General features: G+C 35.0%; 2 long non-coding RNA genes across 2 annotated transcripts in view; both read right to left on the bottom strand.

Moving 5' to 3' along the window:
- LOC146993167 (uncharacterized) overlaps positions 1-18,377 on the bottom strand; it is a 97,115-nt gene that overhangs the window by 46,351 nt on the left and 32,387 nt on the right. The window lies entirely within an intron of this gene.
- On the bottom strand, positions 14,447-16,789 carry LOC146993170 (uncharacterized). Its single transcript, XR_015038740.1, has 2 exons — positions 15,635-16,789; positions 14,447-15,542 (listed from the first exon to the last, which is right to left on the bottom strand). It is a non-coding gene; the product is annotated as an uncharacterized LOC146993170 (long non-coding RNA).

Consider the following 18,377-nt stretch of genomic DNA (forward strand, 5'->3'; position numbering starts at 1 on the left):
AAAATACCGAACAGGATTCAAATATTAACGAAAGGAAAAAAGGAGAATTTTCAGATCGAGTACGTCGCCATGATAATGTTTCGAAAGAAAAAACCGCGGAGAAATGGAAGTCAAGTGTTTTCGAACAACGGAGAATACCTAGATGTTATGAATGTAATTTAGATAGTCATCTCCGACCTCAGTGTCCTCGGTGAAAAAGACAAGAGGCCGCTGAAGTAGTAAACAAACTAGGCACTTCAGAATCTCCAGATACATGGCTAGCTCCCTATATGAGTATAGCAAGAGTAAATAATCGAGAAATGCCTGTACTCCGAGATACTGGCTCCACTATCGATCTGATCGGATGGGACCAAGTAACACATCAGATGCTTCTAGGAGAGACAGTGTGGGTTAAGCAGCCGCTAGATTTACATCCCTGGTGTTTACCCTTGGCTCGAATTGAATTAGAGGGAGAGGACTTTGGGAAAGTCATTACTAAAGCCGCAGTGATTAGCTCCGACCTGAATCAAAAATATTATCTGCTGGGAAATCGAACAGCCCGATTGATAGAACAGAATAAAATGCAGCCCCATAAAATCAATGCTGTTATGACTCGCAGTCAAACGAAAGCTTGCAGCAGGAAAGAAAATTCCCCTAGCCAAGGTCCAGAGAACAAAGAAGTTGAGCGCCCCGCGGGGCAAATGAATGACGAGGAGGAGGGTGAAATTTTCCCCGTCCAGTCAGCTAACGCAAGAGGCAAAGAAAGGGTGAAGTGTCCTCACCGTTCGGAGAATATGTCAAGAAATGGACAAATCAAGATAACAAAAGCGGTCATTAACCCACGAAGTGCATGGACTTCTTTAGATTTACGAAGAAAGCGAAACATTTCTAAGAAAAAAACGCTGGTCCATCAGGACGAATTTTTGTCTGGAATCCCGGAAGAAAAAACTCGGAAAGAAAGAAGTGCAGGAAGACCCCCGGAGCGTTTCCATTCACGATGTGCTGTTCGGAAACCTGAAACTGAACATCGAAATCGAACAGATCACTGGCAAAGTAGTTTTCAAGATAGAAACACAAAATATTTAGCCGTAAGTGGGAAACCCACAGACATAATGAAAGATCATAGGTGCGAAAACGCACCAAATAAATTGAGATTTTATCTGAATTAGGTACCAATAGGAGCCGACAGCTTGTTTTGAGTACAATAATTTTTTGTTTGTTTTGTTTATTGTAGTACTTTGTATTTGTATATTGAGTGTTGATCCTTTTAGAATTACTTAGGATTTATTGTGTTCCTTAGCTTTATAGTACAGTTGCAGCCTTGCAACTTTGAGGTAGTTTACCGCCCAGGCAAATTGAATAAAAATGCTGATGGGCTGAGTCGTTTCGAATCGGGCGAAACATAGAGTGTAAAGAGGTGATCATGCCAGTTTCTTATCTGAATAAGTATTTTGTATACAGTCAAAGTGTAATATAAGTATATATCATCAGTCACTTTGTCCCTTTGTTAAGAATATTTGTGATGTGTATGTGTATATATATATGTATGTGATTCTGATTTTAAAAATTCCATTAATTCTCGCCTCTAGAGTTAATGCCTTATTGACTTATATGTGAACTTTTCAATAGTGACATTACTAGTACTGTTATTAATCAATGTAGCTGTGTTCCTGTAAAGGTGTGTTTGAAAGTGTTATCGAGAGAACAGTTTATTTCGTGTCATTTTTTAAGTTAGTGAAATGATGAGGAGAACTTTCCTCTTCGTTTCAACTCGAGAAAAGTTCTTCCGAAGGGGGAAAGAATCTATAGCTGTAACGTCGTCAGCTATTTTCCCACGGGCTCCCACGAAGTCTGGGAAAAGGAGACTTCAAATGGGCGCCAGATGACCACCGTGATGACACTTACGAATTCTTGAGGTCGAACGTGACACCCAACAAAGTGCGGAAAGCATATTGTTTTTACGAAAGGAGAAAACTTTCATACAAGTTCTCACGGGTTGTGGACTGTCCATTGTGTGTATGCGATAGACTGTCGCCAACTGCCTGTTTTTCGAAATAATTTATGTAGACCTCCCAAAAAGACGTTCTGAATTTTTCCCACGGAAAATTTCAGTTTCTCAGGCTGTCAAGACAGTATCTGAGAACAAATCAGCGCCTGTTGACCAATGGAGAGATGCTCCGAAAAAGACGTTTAGCGAATCACTGCAGCAGACGCACAAGACACGCCCAGAAAACCTGGACATAAAAACAGTGAGTGAAAATAATTAGAGAGGTTTTTTTTTTTTAGTCTGAAGAATACGCAGTCGTTGCGTAGAGAAGAGAGAGCCTTTCTCTTGTATTTTACGGCCCTTCCCGAGTCGCTAGTAAGCTTTAGAGAGCCCCTTTCTCTCTTGTGTATTTTACGGCTCGTCCCGAGTCGCTACTAAGCTCTGTCAAGAGCGGAAAAAGAAACCCTCAAAGAAGCGTAGCCAGACTTTTTCTCCGCTACCTCTGTTTGAACTCAAGTGATTATCGTTTCCTATTGGAAATGGACTACTTTGCTAAGCAAACTACTTTGTTATGATAAGCAGTTGAACTTACCTTAAAATTCAATTTGTGAAATTTAACACTTACCTTATTTTTAATTACGCTACCAATAATAATTGCTACAGCTAAAATCGCTACAGTACAAATGTTTTGTGTCTTTAAATATGAAGCTAGGTTAAGTGATGTATGTTTAGTAAAACTCTTAATCTTTATAATAAAATATATCATAAATATATTATACCTACATAAATGCAGTGGCGTAGCGAGGGGGGGGCAAGGGGGTGCATGATGCCCCGGGCGCCGCTCGTAGAGGGGCGCCAAATGGTCTCCAAACTAGATTTTCCGTAAAATTTCAGTTTTTATTTTGATCGATTTCTAGAAAATAAATTTAAAATTAATAATTATTGTAATATAATTAATTATTTATTTTCTTGATTTGTCTGATAAAATGTGTAATAAAATGTTTGCAGTACATCAACCAAAACGTTCTTTCTGACCATTTTATTTCTCCAAAGTAGAGATATATTTTTATTTTTTTAAACGAAATGCACGTATACCTCCAGCTTTTTATTTTAAAACGATAACACGACCTTGTCCCGAATTTCTCAAACACATCCAGTTTCCGAAATCCGATTCCATAATCTGAAAATGACATTTTGGAAAAATCCTAACGCTTCCGCTACAATGGATTGCGTTTGACTCTCCTGTAAACGACTGATGGCCTCCCAGGCTACCGATTCAACTAAGTCATCTTGCTGAGACATCGGACTGACTGCTACAAACAGTCAACTCTTGTCAATTGTTTTTAATCTCCTACTACAAAAGGAATGCTGCAGGTCGCTTTTCACTCCTTATCTTAAACGCAGTTTTCGACGTCACAGGCTAAATTTGCATATTCCCAACTTTGTAAACGTTATAATTTCCCTTTATAATCTCTTCTATTTCCTTTTGTTCAAAAAGGTTATCGATTATATGGTTATTTCATACCGAACCCACAATATCCCCTAATTGTTTTGAGCACTGAATGTGACTGCATGACGTTACTCCGCAGTAGAAAAGAAACGGAACCTAAAACTCCACTACAAATCTATAGAGAAAATGTTTTTCTAAACCTAAAAGTCGCACTTCAAATACTACTTACTATTTCATTATCAAATGAACGTTTGTTCAGCAAATTAAAATAAATTTTCACATATTTATAATCAACGATGGGCCAAGATCCCCTAAGTCAGCTAGCATTTTTAAGTGTGGAAAGAGAAACATTTGAAAGGATCGACTTTGATGAAGTAAATGATAAATGTGCTTCATCCAAGGTAAGAAAAATGTATACACAGTAATTAATTGTATTCATGTATTATATTATTATTAATAAATATAAGTGCCCGATCAAGTCGAGGTGCACGTGACTGAAGCGAGATGAGGGCAAATTAAAATTTTTAAGTTGGCTGGTGGTGTGTCTGACAATTTTAGATCTTTGGCACTCCAAGCACAAACGTGTCCGGTTGGCTATGTCCTTTTGCATGCTAGGCCATACGATACGTTGCTGTATCAGTTTCCTCGAAGCCTTGATGCCAGGATGTGACAGACGATATAATTGACTAAAAATGGCATGGCGAAACCCGGAGGGAACATAAAGTCGAAATCTTGAATCCTGAACATCACAATAAAGTGATTTTCCAGGTGACAGCTGCATAGGCTGCAAGTTGAGATTGGTGGAAGATTTGCTTTTCAAGGGGGTTTGTAGTTCTGAATCCCGGTGTTGTTCTTCCGCAAGGGCAGCAAAGTTTATTGGCGAAGGAACGGCTAGTTGTTCAATGCGAGACAAGATGTCTGCAGCAATATTCTGCGAACCCTCAATATAACGGATATCCGTTGAAAATTGCCCTATTAAGTCTAAGTGTCTCATTTGACGAGGAGAAGCTTTATCCGAACGCTGTTGAAAAGCATAGGTTAAGGGTTTGTGATCTGTGAAGATCATGAAAACGCGTTCCTCTAGCATATGTCGAAAACATTTGACAACTTCATAAATTCCTAATAATTCGCGATCGTGAGTGCTGTATCTAGTTTGTGCTGGTGAGAGTTTTTTAGAAAAATATGAAAGTGGTCTCCATAATTCTTGATATTTCTGTTGTAAAACTGCTCCTATACCTGTTGTTGATGCGTCAACGTGTAGAGACATCAGGTTATTTTTTGGAAGCAGAAGATATGAAAAATATGGAACGCCCTCGCCGGGAATCGAACCGCGGACTTCTGGAGTACCGGCCCAGCGTGCAGAACCACTACACCACGAAGGCATGCTAGGAAAGCGAGAGAAATAACTTATAAACGTAGAGTGATAATGGTTTAGATGCGGAAGGATACCGAAAATTTGTTGCCGAAATTAAATCATTTTTGCATTTTTGGACCGCTCCGCGAGATTCTGTGGTCCAGGTTATAACACGTTTATCGTTTTTTTGCTTCCAACCAAAAAAGAATTTAGAGGTGCTTGTATGGTCGCTGCATGAGGTAAGAAACGTCGATAAAAATTGAGCATAGCAAGATTCAAGTCCTTCACTGAAGATGGTTCAGGTATATCGCGGATAGCCATGACTCTATCTGGAAGGGGTCGAACGCCATCAGCGAAAATTTCATGACCTAGAAAGTACTCTTGGTTGGCCAAAAAAGCATTTGGAAGGATTAAGACTGACAACGTACCTTTGAAAACCGTTCAAAAACTGTTCTCAAATGTGATAGGTGTTCTTGCTCTGAAGAGGAGGAGATTAGACGTCATCAAAATAAGGTACATAAAAGTCGAGTCAGATTAACACCTGATTCATGAAGAGTTGGAACGTTTGAGCAGCATTGCATAAGCCGAAAGTCATGACCGGAAACTCAAATGGTCCAAAAGGCGGAATAACCGCAGTTTTTGGAATATCAGCTGGGTTAACGGGCACTTGGTGATACGCCCGCTCAAGATCAAGTGTTGTAAAAATAGCTTTTCCCTCTGAAACTTGCATACAGCTTTGAATGTGGGGGACTGGGTAACGATCAGGAATTGTAGCTGCATTTAACCGACGATAATGGCCACACGGGCGCCAGTTACCATTTCGTTTCCGAACTAGATGGAGCGGACTGGCCCATGAACTTTTTGAAGGACGGCAAAATCCCTGTTCCATCATGTATTGAAATTCCTCTTTGGCGGCTTTAAGCTTGTCCGGAGGTAAGCGTCTTGGTTTAGCTGCAATTGGAGATGCGGTAGTTTCAATATAGTGTAGTACATCGTGCTTGGGTTCGGAAATACCCATAACTGGGCGCGTGTTTGTAGGGAATTCTCTGAGAAAATGATGCCATGGGGAGTTACCCGAAATCAGTTTAATGCTCAAATCTTGACTATTGCGAATTACTCCCGGATAAGTTAAGTTGGTTGTGGAATCTATCAAACGGCGATTCTTAAGATCGACAAGCAAAGAAAATTTTTGAAAAAAGTCAGCGCCACTAATAGGACTTGAAACAGTAGCAATAATGAATGGCCATTGGATGCTGCGGCGCAATTCTAAATCAACAGATATCAGGCGTTCACCAAAAGTTTGAATAGGAGTTCCATTTTATACATAAAGTTGTAACTTGGTAAGGCCTTTTGTTCGTGAAAATGTGGTGGAACGACAGAAACATCAGCCCCGGTGTCTACAAGAAAGATTGAGCCCGAATTCTTTTCGATGACGAAAAGGCGTGCAAAATTCCGGCCGCTGTCGTTCACAACTTCGAGCAACAACCCTTCTAGTTTCCCTGGTCGTTATAACGACACGGTGGGCGGCATTTGTTCGCCTTGTTTCCAAATTTGTGGTGGTAAAAACAAATAGCCGGGTTATGAATACCTGGCTTTCATAACGTTTCCTCAGTGGGCTACGACGTCTATTTCGACCACGTGATGTGGAGCGGTTGCGCTGAAAAGGTTCAGCTTGGATGGCTACTAACTGAGCAACCTGTTTGGACAAATCATCAATTTGAGCCTGTAACCCCACAATAGCAGGAGCCTGCCCTGCGTGTATTTGCGCTAGAATGGCCAGCTCGTGAATTTTATCAGCGATTTCGGGAATATTTTTAAGTGTCTTCCTACTGGCCGCTAAAATAGTTTGCATGTTAGATGGGAGTCTATTCATCCATATTTTGTTTTAAGAATGTTATCCGTTAGGTTACCGGCGGCTAAGTCTGACATTTTAGACAGCTATTGAGAAGGCCTCATATCATCCAACCGTAAATCATGCAACAACTGCTTGATTCTGTCTCGGATTCTTCATAAACAGAAATTAATTTTTTTAAAAGATTTGTATTTGTCCGTCACCGGTGAATTCAAAATTATTTCACGAGCTGATTGCAGTACCTCTTATTCTAACGCGGCGATCGCTGTATAAAATTGAGTTTCGTCGGCAGTAATGTGACTCAAATGCGCATCCAATTGAATGAACTATAACGATGGGTCTCGGCGACAAAAAGGTGGTGGCTTAACTGCCACTCACGCCAATTGTGAAGCAGCATCGTTGTCAACCGCTTTAGATCAATCAAATATGCACAATAATAATATGTATAGAAAAATAATCAATATGTATATAGTGACACAGTTTCTTGGTACTTGAAATCAGAGAAATTGGCGGCTCAAATGCTCAACATATATCCACTGAAATTATGACAGAAATATGTTGACTCACCGGAATGCGGCACAACGCTGGAAATGACAGGAGAAATGTTTTACTTGCATCTCATCACACTGGGTAACTTACTGCTGCTATTTTGACATATAAACTCCATATTCGTGCAACATTGAAGGTTGCTATTCGTAATAAATACGTGTCACCAATTATGGTATTACAATTTTTTGAGACAGATCATTAAATAATTATAACAACTGAATAGAATAAATATTATTTTGTTTTTGGTTGCTATTTGTTACCAGACTGGCAGAGTTGAGTTGTAGTAGGCAAGTTGCCGCATATCTATTTATCTATAATGTATATTAAACTTTTAATTGTTTAAAAACTGTACTTTTTAAAAACACTTGTATAAATATGTAAAATAAATAACACCATTTTAACTAATTCTAGATCATCGTATGTCTGATTTTTCCGCCCACACAGATGCATTTCCGAATCCAAGGCTAGTGTAGTTAGGTAGTGACTATTCTTGATATATTTTTGAGATGGCAGATTCGACATTTTATTATTATTTGCATTGTTTTCTTATTACGAATATATTCTATACATTATATTACTGAAAGTTTTTATTGTGGGGGGCGCCAAAAATGTATTTTGCCCCGGGCGCCAGTTATGCTTGCTACGCCACTGCATAAATATGTATCACAGAACATTTGCTTAGATACAGCTAGGATAACTTCTCTTGTTAATGTTATTTTGCACAGATTTTTTAATCAAAATTGTCTCTAAAGTAATGTGCTATAGATTTGTTTTGAGATTTAGAATGATGTCAGACAAAACTGGACAAACTTTATATTTTCCTAGATCCAAATTTTCCAACTTAATGGAAATAATGCTTATTCATCACATGAAGTAAAATTCTGAGAAGGAAAAAAAAAAAAACTTATGAAAGCATTTTAATGAAAAATTAATAACAAACAGCAATACCGGTTTCTAGGAAATGATGATTTAAGTGAAAAAAATATTAATTAGAAAATATGTAAACTGACGTTTAACATGTATGTTACAAAAGTGCATAAAAGATAAGTTAAGTAAAATGTGTTTCATCAAAGAGTAAAATCTTCTATTAATGATTTACTATGAATAAATTATTAGTAGTTATGTGTACATTTGAGAAAGACTATGAAAATCATCAGTACAGCGAATATGTTCTACTGATATTATCACTTAATGCAGTTACCATTTGACTGTTAATAGACAAAAATATAAAAATTTCCTCAATTTATTTGCAGAATGAGTGTGGATGAATCTAAACAACATAGGAACATTTCTTTAGATCAGGGGTTTTCAACCATGGTATACAAAGAAGCAAAGTATTTTTAACTATTAATTAAAAAATTAAAACCCAACATCCTGATTGAGTTTTTTTTCTAACACTTGTAAATTTATGTGATTTGAGCTTTGTTCAGGAGTGGTGGTGATATTAAAGGTTTTCAATTTTTGTTTAGATGGTACGTGTTAGTCAAAAGGTTGAGAACCGTTGCTTTAGATTAAATATTAGAAGAAAATGATAATTGCAGTTTGTCTAATTTGTAGATTTCCACAATGATTTAATATTTTGGGGGTTAACATTAATATAAATAACTGTTGTAATCTTAAAACACTGATGGCAAAAGCATAACATTATTGAAGACGGGAGATAAAGCCATATTTATTATACAAATAAATTTTAATACATGGTTTAACTGTACATGTGTAAGCAAATCAGTTAGACTTAAAGTACATGGTTTAAAAAACAGTTAAACTTGGAGTATATCACCTCGTACAATCATTGCATGAAGATAAACAGATACTGGATGTGCACCTAGAATATGTGAGAAAAGTAGATTTCAGTTATTACCAGTTTTCAGCTGATGTAGCCATGGGTAGACTGTGGTATGTTAGTTTTTTTATAATCATAGGCCTGATATATTCAGTAGATAACAGATCTGATGAAATCATAGATCAAGGAATTAATAGATCAATAAAAAAAATGGTGGGAATTTAGGATTTGTTCTCTGTTATGTGCCATACATTCCTTGTTGATCACTAGTTCTAGACAACCTCTAAAGATAGACAGCAGTGAGCTTCGAAAACCTCAGAGTAATAATAAATGATTCATCAGATTTTAAAAACACTGCCTTTTCATAAATGGTATACATACAATAATCAATTTTTGGAAATGAACTAGAAACTAAAAAATTACCTCGCATGCTACATACATTTTATGAACATTGATCACATAGCACACTTCCAAATGGCTATTGATTTCACATTTTTTGTACGAGTTTCCATACTGCATCATCTATCACATTTGAAGTCTTCGATTGGGCAAACATTAAGGAGTGCATTTTTGTACATAATGTACTGTTAATATGTTATGTACAAAATGCACCTGGTGCTCACATGGTATTTCTGTACACAATGTAGCTGGTGCTCACATAACATACACAGCAAAACATTTGTTGTACGTAAAGAAAATTTGGATAATTTCTCATTCTTTACTTGGATTCAATCATTATAATATGCATAATATTTTCGATATTAGAATTTTTAAATCTGATAAATCATTTACAGTAGCCCTAAACAATGGCACCTGTTCAACTGCACATTAAACATGGAGGCTGTTTTTTTTGGGGGGGGGTGTTTAATTTATTTGATTACAGTATAGTAACTTGGCTAAGGTTAGAGGTACTTTCAAAGAGAAGTTAGCTTATACATATTTCATATATGCAGAAAACTATGAAAACACACGTGCAGCCAACCTGTTCGCTAGAATGTAAACCCAGGTCGAATTATCAGTATTCAATTACTTTACTGCTTGGCTGCTAGCGAAGCCAGAGCTAGATATTTTATCACCTAAATAGAATAACTGCTGCTTGCAAATTATGCCTTCCAGTTCTTGCCAAAATTCTAAAAATTTTGACGCTCCTATGTCTTGCTGCCCATTGCACTCATACAGGTTGCCCTGGCCACCGATGAGCATTAAACGTGAAGGCAACTGGAATGTAATGGACCATACGATTACACTTGGTTTCAGACCTGTATGGGGATGCATAATGCATGACATAACGTGGCATTTTTTTGATGCAGACCATGGATGTGATCCTTGATGGTGTTGATGTATTAAGATTCATCTGGAAAAAATTCATTTATATTATTTATCCTTCTATTTGCAAAGTTCTATGCACAACTATAGCTGTAGTCACTTATAATGTTCTAACGAGGGTTTGGTTAGGTTACTTGAACATGGCAAAGCATCTAAGGGCTGCTTATGTTTTCTACCAAAGTTAGCTGAAACAATGGTCACTTTAAAAAAAACTACTTTAACTTTTTGCTATGTAGCACTTACTTAGTTCTGAACTGAAGAATAATATAACTGTAACAGCCATACATACAGATTATGTTATCTTAATAAATGAGTCAAACTAGTGAGTTCATTCACCAACTCAGGTAGGAAAACCAGATCAAGTAGGATAGTGCTTTTTTTTTTTTTTTTTTTTTAACATAAATAAATATAAAGTATAAAGCATATATGCTTTAAAAATGATAATTCAAATTGTGACAAAGGTATCTATTTATTATTAATACATGTAAGATTTTTAGAGGTAGTTATTTCCCAGCAATGATGTCTGTGCGTTTTCTTTGGTGGTAAAATAAAAATCTCATAAATTGAAATAATAATCATTCCAAAAGCATATTGCAATAGTAAAGTTCTGATATGTGCAAATAAATCATTATGTGGAAGAAAGGAAATTGGTTTGAGGGAAGCACAGCTTATTAATTTTTGTTCATCACAGTTCACAAAGTGTATAACTTACTCAAAATAATTCTAAAATGATGAATTTTGGTACTTTCTAATTTTCTGAACCTCATCAGAATGCTGTGAAAAAGTATTGATGGTCTAAGTAAGTAGTTGTATTTAATGTAATTTAAGCAATTTCGTTTATTATTTCTTAAACTTTTGCCCAGCAAAAAAATATTATATATATATTTTTTAATAATCGCATATTTGAAAATATTAAGCAGTTGTATTTAATGTAATTTAATTAATTTCATTTATTATTTCTTAAACTTTTGCCCAGCAAAAAAATATTATATATATATATTTTATAATTTGCAGTTCTGCTAAGCAGTTGTATTTAATGTAATTTAAACAATTTCATTTAATATTTCTTAAACTTGTGCTCAGCAAAAAAATATTATATTTTGTTTTTCTTATTATTTGCAGGTATCCTGATAGATATCTGAAGGAACAGCGATGAGTAGCCTTCAGGATGGCACCATAAATTCGGTAAGTTCGTTTTTTCTTGTTTTTTCCATGTTTGGTAGGTCAGAGTTGTTTTCCCTTTCCGATTTCCCTCGGACAGGGAAAACAATTTTGGCCGCCATGGCCAAAAAATAGCCAAGGGCCGGTTACGGAAAATTTCCCAATTTAAAGTCGCATGCTATATTTTGATGTATTGTCACCAAACCTATTGGTTTGCACCTTTGTTAAAAATTGGATACATAGTTATGATCTAAATTATAAATTATTTAGGTTTTTCGTTATATTAAGATAAATAAATAGTGTATTTGTCTAGGCATTTTGAAGAAGTATTAATTTAAATATTCTATGCATCATTTTGATCCTATTATCATGCTTTTATGTTATAGTAAACCTTCATGTTGTATTTCTAACTATAGTTACTTTAAATTTATTTTCAATGTGTGAACAGGAAATATGTTTTAATTAGCAGTATTAATTAATTAATTTTGCAAATTTAGGGGGGATTTAAAAGTCCTCCTGAAATTTTTAAATTATGCTTTCTATGTGAAAAAATAATTCAAAATTTTCAAGACAAAATAATATGTGGAAATATAACTATGGACGAAGAATTTATAAATATGCAAAATCAGATGAGGTAAATATTCCATCCTGTTACAATATCAAAACAAAGATCATAAAATGTTGGACTGCACGTGGAATTTTTTTTTCAAGAAGCTTATTCAAAATAAAAAGCAGCATGAGGAGAGTTTTGAAGCTCCTGCTTTTAAAAGGAAGAAACTAAATTAGAATCTGAATCAACAGTTTAAGAAGTTTTTACTGTTCAGTTCTGTCTGTGAAAAAGTACATTAGTTATTGCTGAAAAATTGTTGCTTATCTCTTAGAACAATAGTTATACCCACGAGTAGCTGAATGGTTAAGGTTACTGAATGGTAAGAGTACATTTTCTGTTCTTTTTCTGAACATGCTGTCTGCATGGTTTTTTTTTTAGTTTTTTTTGCGTATAAAGTGAATACAAGCCAATTCTCATTAGAAAGTCCTTCACCATGAGCAGATAGCACTTTTGAGCTTTGTGATAGTCAATTAACCAAACTGTTATGAATATTAGATAATAAGCTTAACATTGGTGAAGATCTTTCTCGTAAATTTGACATGGAATATCTCTTGGTCTGCTAAATCAAATTTACTTTTGTGTGACCTTAAATCAGAGGCACCAATCGTGAATCTGTTTTGGCGTGTTTTAAGAATTATAAATGAAAAATTTATTGCTACTGTGAAAGAATGCTCAACTAATGTTTACCTTACTAATCAATTCTTATAGTATTGTAATGGCATGCTCTATTGCAAATTTTTCACTAACCAGAAACTTTCAGTACTGCATTTCCTTTAATTGTGTTTTTGTTTATGCCCTTTCAGTTATAATTCTTATAATCATAGGGATAACGAAAGTATTTAATTACTTTATATTTAAGAAATAATTAAGTTTTTTTATTTATGGTAATATTTTGCACAGATTATAAAGTAAACATTTCACAAAAGAGAGCATATATTTTCGGAAATATTGTTTAAAGTAAAAATGGTATCAGTTTTTAAACATTATATATATATATTAAGAAAATAAAATCAGGCTCTAGTGTAGAATTGGGTGCCCCTTTGATTAGCAACATTTTTTTTTTTTTTTGGCAATGAAACCTCGCTTCAGGTTACCATGATAGTTTTAACTTTGTTTTAGCTTCCTTATTTAAATGGAAATAGATTGATGTGTACATGGACAAATTTAAGGCAGTGCGCAATGCCTAGTTTGTGTAATTCTAGGATGCTTTTTTAAGTGAAAACATATCGATGTGTACATGGACACAGAGTTTGTGCAATTCTTTTTTTTCCCTTTTACTTATTACATGCTCCGCCTTTAGGCACTACAGGAAAAGGAGGAATGCCCCGTGGAGGTCTTGCTAAAATCCTAGTATACGGTGCAGCCTTGGTACAATTTTGAAATTATCGCCAACATCAAAATGACCTGTTTAACTACTCATCGTATATGTCCCGTTTACTGCTCATCATAAAGTGGGCAAAAGTAGCCAAATCCCTTGTGCACCAAATACTAGGATTAAACTTTTAAAATCCTAGTATACGGTGCAGCCTTGGTGCGATTTTGAAACTTATCGCCAACACCAAAAATGACCCAAAGAACGTCTATGTATATACTATACACTATATACATAGTATATGCTATGTATAACTATATATATTCTTTGAATGACGCATTTACTACTCATCATATATGTCCCGTTTTTACTGCTCATCACAAAGTCGCCAAAAGTAGCCAAATCCTGTGTGCACCGGATACTAGGATTAAACCAAGGTCTTTTTAAGGTAAACTGGCTCATATCCAAGTTACACATGGGGAAAGCCACGAAAACGCCCATGCAGCCAGCCCATTTGCCGGGATTCGAACCCTGGACCGAACTATCAGTGTTCAGCGGCTTTTACCGCTTGCCCAATGGTGGGCTTGTCCGATTCTTTGACTTCTTATTTTGGTTTTGTATAGCAGCCATTTTGAAATTGTGCCTTCCTGACGCCAATCTTGGTGTCAAAAAAGAATCGCCAAAATACAAGGGACACCCAATTGTAAACTTTTACCTAAAATCACTACTCATCATGACACCAAATTTTTTAAAATGAATTTAGATCAGTAAAATATTCAAGACTATGCAAATTGTAAACAAAAACCAATGCACGTATAAAGAATCCTTTATTTGATTGCAGTCTTAATGTAACATGTCAGAACACTTTTCATATTTCACATTTTATTTATTCATTAAAAATTATTATGCATTCAAGTTTGTTTTCATTTTAAACTTAGTTTCGAAAAGGCATAATAAATTATTTTCCAGAATATATCTGTTGTAATGTCCATAGATGGATTTATATTAAAATATAAAATTTTATTTGTTAGAAAATAATACAAATTTTCATAAATTCAACTGCTAAAGAAAAATACACAACAGTACATTTATAACAAATTTTATTACAGCATCTTTACACATATCATTATAACTGAAATCCGACACAATTTATTCTGTGTTGACACAAAAGAAATACAAAGCAAGAATATAAAACTCGATCATTATAAGAAATGAACATTCGTAATATGAATCATTTATTATCTTCATAATAAATGGTTTTCTCTCCTTTTAATGCAATATTCAGGTATAGAATCCAGTACAGTTCTGTTATGGGGAAGCCATCGGCAAATTTTTTGCTAAACTCGCCAAGAGACTGGTTCATATGAAGTCACCAATGTTTACTTCTAAAGTCATTATAATGTTAACTTTTTTAAGAAAATGTAAAAGAATGTCTTTTCAAAATTGGCAATGAGAATGCAAATTCCAAAGATGTAATGGTCACTTGTATTTCAATCAACAGGCCTTCAACACAAGTTTCCCATATTCTATTATAAAATCTCTGGTTTCAATGATAAATGTAAGAGAATACATGTCAATATAGAATAATGACAATACACCAATGGCATTTTAGGGGAAAAAAAAGTTTGCTTATTATCAATAATTAAATTTACAGTTATATGAAATAAAATAAACATACCCATTACATGTATCACAAGGTAATTTGTTTAAGAAATATTTTTCCATTCTTATGATACTCAGTTTCATAATATCCACAATTATCTGGGACATTTTTTTACTTCTTCAGCACATAAAGCTCTTGCAATAATCAAAGATCTTTCCATCTATTTTATAATACTGACGATTTGTTACACAAGACACCACACTGATAAGCACAAATGTATATTACCAAATGAAGAGTTTTTGTTGAAAATAAGGAGGATGAATTATTCCAATACTTATATTTGGAATTAAATCATGCACACAATCAAGTTCTAGATATTCCTTTGTTAATCATTTTCTTTATCATTCAGGACTGATCGATATTCTTGAACAGAGTGGTGTGACAATGGATATTGCACATATTTTTTAGTCCACAAAGCACCAATTCTTAACTTCAATAAACTAAGATATATCCTATGCATTTTTACACCTGAGAGCCATTTCATGATAAAAACACTCCTTTCTTTGTTATGAATACCTGAAACAAAGAAAAAAACAGAACAAATTTATTTTTTAGTCTTTAAAATCATATATCATATAACTATTATACAGGTGAAATGTTATAAAGACCTATGTATGTAACTTTGTAAAGACTTATAAATTAATATCATAATATATTTATAGGGCTTGGGTCAAAATTATTATTATGAAATATAATTATTGCTGTATGTCTCTTTTTCTTTTTAATAAACAACAAGGTGTTAGCCGAGGTTTCCAAGCCTCGTTACCAAAGTGTACGTGGTAGAGCCTTATCATGTCAGGAAAAGTGCAATGACAGAAAAGGATACCGGACGTCCCTTGCAGTCACACTTCATCATTCTTTATTTAATTATTTCAATAACTTTTCAAACTTTTAGTCTGTTTGCTTATTTTTCATGTTCCAAAAGGAAATTCCCTAGGCCATTTCCAAGTCGTTTTCCAGTAGAAGCAGTCCGGCTAATTCTATATTTGGATTTCTTAACAGTGAGATTTTTTATGGGGTGGGGTAGTTAGCCCCACACCCAACCTGGAGCACCAGTTCCCTGATATAATCCCCAGGGGCAGGGTGCCCGGCTATACCCCCAGACGCTGGGTACCCATTTTAGTCGCCTTTTACGACATACGAGGGCTATCCAGAAAGTAGATTACGTTTTGGAATAAAATAATAAACAAAGTATAGGAAACAAATTTTATTATATACAGATGAAAGCCACACTCAAATACTACTTTTCTACATAGTCACCAGACAAATTAAGGCATTTATCGTAGCGATGTACGAGCTTGGAAATTCCTTCGTCGAAAAATTCGGCCGCCTGCGCCTTCAACCACTTCGTTACCTCTTCTTGCCTTCCATCTTGCACAAAACTTGTGGTAACCAAGCTTTTCGCTGATGATTTCGTGCAACAAACTTCGCGAAATTTGTGGAAAACTCAAAGAAAGTTCCGTTATTGTGAAATTTCGATTTTCACGGACTTTAGCATCGACTTTTTCGAGAAGTTCGGCGGTCACTATGCTGGGTCTCCCACTTCGATCTTCGTCGTGAACATTGGTTCGGCCATTTTGAAATCTTATGACCCACTGACGCACTCCACCTTCAGTGATAATGTTGTCCCCATACACTTCACGAAGCTGCCGATAGATTTCTATCGGTTTACAGTTTTTTGCAGTCAGAAACCTTATTACTGAGCGCACCTCGCGGGATTTTCAATTAACGCAGACATTTCAAACCGTCACAGTATCTGAACGGAGCACAGCACGAACCTCTCACTAGCACGGCTAGATGCAGACTGAGCTGCGCAACGCTCTGACCCCAAGATGGACAAGCGTCTACGGAGAGAAGGCAACTTTTGGGATCATGAATCTGATCCTCCCGTCTTACGCGCATCTCAGTTTGCGCATCATGTGACGTTAACAGATACGTCAAAAATGTGTCTGTTTACATTTTGCATTTGACTTCGTGCGTTTTATGCTTCGTTAGTATGTGAATTTTGCTTTCACATATTTATAATGAACTGAAGAATCTCTCAATAAAAGACCCTTCTCACGGCCAAATACTTAGGAATATTGTGAGGATTCTGCTTCAGAATATTAGAATATATAGCACCAATTTAAATGAGCTGGGTGGTGATATCAATGATCATTCAAGACAATAGATCTGAAATTCACATTTCCGCTTTGATTACGATTGGTAACATCTTTCAGAAAACTGTAATTTCAAAATCTTACAACTGTTCTATTTGCAAAAAGTGTTTTTCAAATGCCAGCAATTTATAGCATCATTTGAAGAACATACATTCCAATAAAAAGCATATTTCTACTGCTGAAATATTTAATTCCAATTCAGATCATGCATTTTATAAAGTCGTCAATGGTAATTCGATTTCATATACTTTTGCTTCAAAATCCAGTATAACTTCAAAAAAGTTTTAGCTGCCCTGATTCCAAAAAAATGTTTCTCAAGTAACAGCAATCTAAAATGTCACTGCATGAAATTGCATATATCACAACAAACAACATTACTCAAAGCAAGTAAAAATAAAGTTTTCCAATTTAAATGCAGTTTATATAGTCGTCAGTTCAACAATAATAAAAATTTATTATTTTCACAATCAGATAGTGCATTTACTGCCCTTGAGTGTTCATCATTAAAAAATTATATAAATGCACATTATGTGATGAAGGTTTTCCAAAGGAAAACTTTTCATTACATTTGCAAATGGAACATGAAATAGTCATTTAAAAAGAAGAGAGAGATTTCTCTGTGTTTAATGATTTCATGTTGTGAAAGGAGAATTTTGAAATGGAAACATAATCTAAATTTTTTTAACTTACAAAGAAACATGACCCATTACATGTAAAAGATATTTATTTTGTATGCCATCATTCAGGACATTATTTTATATCTAAAGTGCAAGGTATGGGACATTTAAAAATACAAGGGAGTAACAAAATTAATGCTTATTGCCCAGTAAGCCAGTTTAATAATGGAAAATGTACTGCTTATATAGAAAAACCCATTGTAAGTCATAGAAAGGGTATAGGGCATCTGTCTCTTACAAAATTAGAACGGCAGTTATACCATTCTAATGTTAATTTATGTAACTTAAATTGCTGGAAAAATATCTTTTGATAAAATTTTAGATAAAATTCAAGATTCTGTATATGATACTGCATCTTTTGACAAAGAATGATTTATGGAATATTGAAAATTCGGTACTCTTCCGTTATCAGAACCAGAATCAGAAATGTATGCATGTATGGCTGGATGGATGTGTTCATGTATGCATATATATATGTACATATGAATGTATACATTTCTGAATCTGGTCCCAGT

This window comes from Stegodyphus dumicola, chromosome X1, assembly GCF_044657685.1.
Source record: "Stegodyphus dumicola isolate Sdum_Otavi_A_Nest chromosome X1, ASM4465768v1".
Taxonomy (NCBI): domain Eukaryota; kingdom Metazoa; phylum Arthropoda; class Arachnida; order Araneae; family Eresidae; genus Stegodyphus; species Stegodyphus dumicola.